At 46.7% G+C, this 6009-nt stretch overlaps 1 protein-coding gene across 1 annotated transcript in view; it reads right to left on the reverse strand.

The window, feature by feature from the left end:
- Nucleotides 1-6009, reverse strand: part of DNAJC6 (DnaJ heat shock protein family (Hsp40) member C6) — a 34239-nt gene that overhangs the window by 27309 nt on the left and 921 nt on the right. The gene's annotated exons all lie outside the window — the stretch shown is intronic.

Below are 6009 nucleotides of genomic sequence, written 5' to 3' on the forward strand. Positions count from 1 at the left end.
CTAGATGGTTTTATTTGCTTGTTGCAGCCTTTCCCTTCCCACAAAGTATTTTTTGGGGGAAAAGTAGGGATTTTTGCTTGTTTTACCCCCTGAGATAAAGGTGGAGGCTGCCTGGGCAGAAATGGCCCTTTTAAATTTCCCTGCACTGAAAGGAGTCGAGCCGCTGTTGTTGTGGCTTCACCGACAAAGCCTGGATTGTTTTTAAAGAACACTCAGCAAAAAAAAAAAAAAAAACGAAAAAAAAAAAAAAAGAAAAAAGAAAAGCTGTTTTTTTGTGCCTCTCCCCCCCTCCCCAGCAGCTCAGCTCACGTTCCTCCCACAGCCAGCTCTCCCAGCAGAGCCTGCCTCATGTGGGACGTGCTCTCCCACCAGCCTGCAGCCAGCAAAGCCACAATGCCCCAACTCCAGGATCCCACTGATGGCATGGAGGTGTCTGAAGAGGAAGAGGAGCAGCCCTGGAGCAGAAATTCCTTCAACAACAGCGTTGGAGCATCCTTGAAAGGGTTGATGATGGATGGAGAGGTGTTGGGTGCACACCTACCCAGGCAGAGCAGAGGATTCACAGCCCTGGGTACCCCCAGCTCCCCACATTCCACCTTTCAGGGAGTTGCAAAGGGGGATTTAACCTTCCCTGTTCAAGGCAGGGGTGGCAGGAGCTCCTAAAAGCAAATCTCTGCCCCCAGTGCTCATCAATAGTGGAGAGATCTGAGAGATTTGCCAGCTGGGCTTGGAGCAGCCTGGGATGGTGAAGTGGGCTTTCAAATCCCTCCCAACACAAATCCTCTCATTCTCTGCTTCTAATTATGTTTTAAGGGCACAAAAATCACATCCTGAAACCTAAACCTTCCTTCCAGCACATATTTTTCATCTGGACAGCTGAGCTTTACCACATTTAAGCCAAGACTAAAGCATTGATGCTGCTTTAGGCACTGGCATCCTGTCTTGGATGAGACATAGCTCAAGTGTCAGAATTACATCAATGAAGGTTTTAATGAAGGTTTGGGAGAGGAATCACCCCCAGCAGAGACAACTAAAACAGTGATAAAGGGGCATTCACAGGGAAAATCTGCAGAAATTACTGGGAAAGTTCCTCAGACTCACACAGACCCTAAACACTGATTATTTTTTAGCTAATTTTTTGCTACCAGTCCCATCTGTGCCCTCCTCCTCCTCCACTGTCCCAGATTCCTGGTGGAGTTAGGTTCCCTACGAGACTGAGCACAGATACCTTAAAGTGTTATTCCATTAAAAAAATCATCAAAACATGTGTTTTACCAAAGGGTAAAGCCAGAATATTTCTCTCCTAAGCAGACAATCATGAGGCACAGAGACATCCCCAGCATCAAGATATCTTCAATAATTTATTCAGCTGAGCTGGCAGTTGTTGCTTCTGAGGTTTTTGTTTGGGTTTTTTTTTTTTAACTGCAGCTTTCCAGCAATTCACCTGTACTGCCCCATCCAGGTTTTTGCCTGGAAGAGATGGGAAATGCCTCCAAAAAAAAAAGGAAGGTTTATTGGGAAAATTTCTTCCCCAAAAGTGTTGTCCAGCCCTGGCAGGAGACATCCCTGGAAGGATTTAAAAGCCACGTGGATGTGGCACTTGGGGACACGAGGAATGTTGGACTGGATGGTCTGAGAGGGCTTTTCCAACCTGAGCAATTCCATAATTCTGTGCTTCTGTTGGGCAGCAGAGGGTTCCTGACCTCCTCTGGCAGCAAACTTTGGGGTAGGGAAGCTCAAGGACCTCTTTTTGTGCTTTGCTGGGATAAAATTCCAGAACTAACATTGCATGAGCCCAAGGCTTTTTATCCAAAGGTTCTTTTGAGGCTGCTTAAATGGAAACTTCATGGAAAGTTGAAGAATTAAGGTATTTCTGCTCTTGCTTGAGAAATGGAAACTGAGGAATGCAGCTTGCACCAAAAATGTGGAGGATTTCCACAAAGAGGGAGTTTTACTCGGGTTTTTTGCAGAATATTGAGAGGGGAGGAGGGGAATTACCACTCATTTATTTAATTTGTTATAAAATTTCCCTCTCAAAACTCATCCTGCAAGCTGAGCCACCAGCGTGGCTTTGAAGTTGATGACATTCTCTCTCTGCTTCTCCTCCCTGTCAAAACAACTAAAAAAAAGACAAAACTCCTTGCCAACACCAAACCATTCAAGGGTCCAAAACACACCAAGCAAACAAAGGAGTCGTTAAACCCAACCTCCCCTGTTTGAAAACTGGGAACACAAGACAACATTGTCAGGCCGGGCTTTGTCCCCGTGCCAGTGACATGGAGATGTCTCTCTTCTGACTCAGTGAAAAGGAATCACCAGAGCACAAGACATGATGTTTGCAAGTGTAAAACAGCTCAAGAAATCTCAATTTCACCACTTGTCGTTTCTTTTGGGTGCTTTTCTTTCGTGGTTACTCCTCCTGAGCAAGCACAGAGCACAAGCAAGTCAAAGTTCCAACTGTTGAAAAACTCTTTCCTATCTTATCTAGATTATAAACACCACAGAATAGCACAAAAAGGGATTTTTTTTTTCCTTTCATAACAACTATCCTTACAGTTCCTTTTGCATCTTATTTCCTAGAACCTCTTCTTTCAATGCTCAGCCAGCTGCTAAAAAAGAATTGAATGCCACAGCAAAAACCCAAATAAATTGGCTTCTTCACTGCCTGTTTCTCATCTTGTGAGCACTTGCAGCAACTTAAAAAGGAGGAGACAGAAGCAGCTCTGCATGGATGCTTTTCTGGGAGTCTGCGTTTGGAATTTGGGATGTTTTGTGTCCTGTGAGTCCAGCTCAGGTCTCTCTTTGCACCATTCCCAAACCTCCATCCCGAGCCCAGCCCATTTGCAGGAGGAGCTGGTGAACAGGAGCACAGAGACCCCCCCGGATGAGTGCTGGGATCCCACAGAATTTCCCAGGACACAAATCCCCCATCCCTGGGCTTGGGATGGTCCAGAGGAATCCATGGAGCTGCTGCAGGGCTGGAGCCCCTCTGGAGCCAGGCTGGGAGAGCTGGGGGTGCTCACCTGGACAGGAGAAGGATCCAGGGAGAGCTGAGAGCCCCTGGCAGGGCCTGAAGGGGCTCCAGGAGAGCTGGGGAGGGACTGGGGACAAGGCAGGCAGGGACAGCACACAGGGAATGGCTGTGAGCTGAAAGAAGATGGATTTAGATGGGATATTGGGGAGGAATTCCTGGCTGGGCTGGAATTCCCAGATCCCCTGGATCCCTGGCAGTGCCCAAGGCTGGGCTGGAGCAGCCTGGGACAGTGGAAATGTCCCTGCCATGGCAGGGGTGGCACTGGATGAGCTTTAAGGCCCTTTCCAACCCAAACCATTCCAGGATTCAACTCAGAGAGCCCCTTGGATCCCCTCTGTGCCAGCTCCCTGCCATCCATGAGGAGCTCCTGCCTTCCAGCAGCAGCCCTGTGCTTCTGGCTCCTGGCTTTTGCTTCCCTTTCCACACTGAGCAACACCAGTCCAAAAAAGAAAATATTAAGCCAATAATCAGAAGAACTTGGGAGTTTGAGCAAAGCTGCAAGCACTGATTCTTTTCCTTGCAGGAGGGTGTTTATGAGGCTGCAAATCTGCATTAAGAGAAGATGCTTGAAGATCTACTACTTTGCATTAATCTAAGGAAATTAATTAAAAAAACAAACAGCAGCTCCCCATGCCTGGAGGGATTTAAAATCCCTGTGGATGTGGCACTTGGGGACATGGGGCACTGGTGGCCTTGGCAGTGCTGGGCATGGTTGGACTCGATGACCTGAGAGAATTTTTCCAGCATTAATAATTCCATGATTTTCAGTTCAGCTCCCCACAGCAATCACCCTGCCAGACAGACAAACCAGTTCCCAGTGTCCCCATCACTGGTGACACTGGATTGTCCATCCAGACTGTTCCACTCCTCAGCTGCAAACAGCAGCTGCTCTGCCCCACAGGAAACCATCATTTAAAACCAGGGAAAAAAGAAAAAAAATGAACATAGGAGCAGGCAGACATCTGGGAAGGCCCAACGAGCTTGGACATGGCCAGGGCACCTCAAGGATTTCACCTTCAGGCTCTGACCCTGAATTTTACAGACAGGAGATTCTTCTGTCCCACCAAAACCCAGCAGCACATTCTTTTCCCTGAGATGGATTTTACCCCACCCTTCTCCTTCCTGAGGAATTCAGATCTCTTTTCCCAACTGAATTATTCCCAACCACTGCCCACCTTGGGAGTTTCAACTTTGGCATCACTGGAAGAAGTCTAAAACATTTATAATATTAATATTTTCACTATTAAAAAAAAAAAAATATGTACAGAAGGTGGGTGGTGGTTTTCTCTTTGCTCTTATTAAGCCAAAATCCCAAGCACCTTATTTTCCTGTCTGTGTCTTACACTGCTCCCTAATCCTTGTCCCCAATTATCCATCTGCAGCCTGCATGAAAGATAAATCACATCCCCCAGTTCAGGAGCAACTTCAATTGCCAAATCACTCGGAATCACAAGCACACCTGAGGGGTGGATTTGGTTCTTTAAGCTGTTGTAATTTCATAGTTGGCAAAGAAAAATGGCTTTGCAGTGAGCTGGGAGAAATTAGGAATTTATCAGCCTGGAGTGCTCAGATGAACAAGAGAGATCCAAGTGTGGAGTTCAGGTTTGGAACAGAGCATCACACCCAACACAGAAATTTTTAAAATTTTGTTCTGGAACAAGCACCAAACAGTCCTTATTAAATAAAGAGGTTATTTTAAAATATATATTCTATAAATAGAATTCAAGGGCCACATTAAGACCTGAGGGTTTTTTTGCTGCTCAAGTGCCAGGTGTGTTGTTCAGAGCACCTGTAAAATTGAGGCAGTGAGAGTGAATGGAAGAAAAAAAAACTCTGGCTGAGACAGATCCCTTAAAAATCAGCTCCCAAATCCCAGAGCCAGCCCTTGATCCAGCCCATGTGTTTGGGAAGAACCTCCTGGAAACTGATAGAGGCCATTAATACAATTTAATGCTCTGGGCTAAAATCAGAGTAGCTGCAGAGTGGAAATGGCTGAATATTGCAGAAAACCTGTAAATAAAGGCATTGTCTGGCTGTCCACGAGCAGCTTTTTTTCTTTTTTTCTTTTTTTTTTTTTTTGCTCAGCAAAACCAAATTGAGCTGCACACAAATCATAGCCCAGGGTGAGGCTGGAGAGGAGCCCCAGCACCTGCCCACACCTGCCTGGGTGCCACCACCACCTCCTGCCACCACAGCAATGCTTCTGCTCCCTGCCCCTGCAGGAAATTCATCCACATAATGGCCTTGATGATAGACATTAACCTGCCTGCAGCATCTCACCATCCCAGCAGCTGTGAGAACCCAAATCTCTCTAACACAGCAGCCCACTGTGAGTAAGGAGCTGCTGGCACAGCCTGTGATTATGAGCAAATTGCAGCAGAGATGTTGGAGCAGCGAATTCAGAGACGTTGCTGAAGTTTGGGAGTTAAAAAAAAAAAGAAAAACCCCAAAGTTATAGAAAATCAAACACCAGCCTAAAAGAAGCCTTGGAAGTAAATTCAGATGGCAAAGGGGGAGAGGAAAACGTGACTGAAAGTGTTCAGGGAGGTTGGGCAGGGCTGGAGCAACCTGGGACAGAGGGAGGTGTCCCTGCCCATGGTAGGGGTGGCACTGGATGAGTTTTAAGGTCCCTCCAACACAAACTATTCCAAGATTTTGTGTTAGAGCAGAGAAAATGGAGGGGGAAAATCAAGGATAAGGCTCTCCCTGTCCTAGCCCAGCCATGGCTCATAAGGGGTTTTTTTTTTCCCTCAAAAAGAGGTTAGCAGGTTAAAAAAAGATGCTGTGTCTGAAGTGCTTGTGGGCTCTGGCCCAGCCCTGTCTTTCATGGAACAGTGCAGATGTTTTCATTGGGAATTACAGCGATGGAGTAAAGGGTTCAAACTGAAAGAGGGGAAATTTAGGTCAGGTTTACAGATGGAATTGTTCCCTCTGAGGGTGGGCAGGCCCTGGCACAGGGTGCCCAGAGCAGCTGT

The sequence above is a fragment of the Sturnus vulgaris genome, chromosome 9 (genome assembly GCF_052056855.1).
Source record: "Sturnus vulgaris isolate bStuVul1 chromosome 9, bStuVul1.hap1, whole genome shotgun sequence".
Lineage (NCBI taxonomy): Eukaryota > Metazoa > Chordata > Aves > Passeriformes > Sturnidae > Sturnus > Sturnus vulgaris.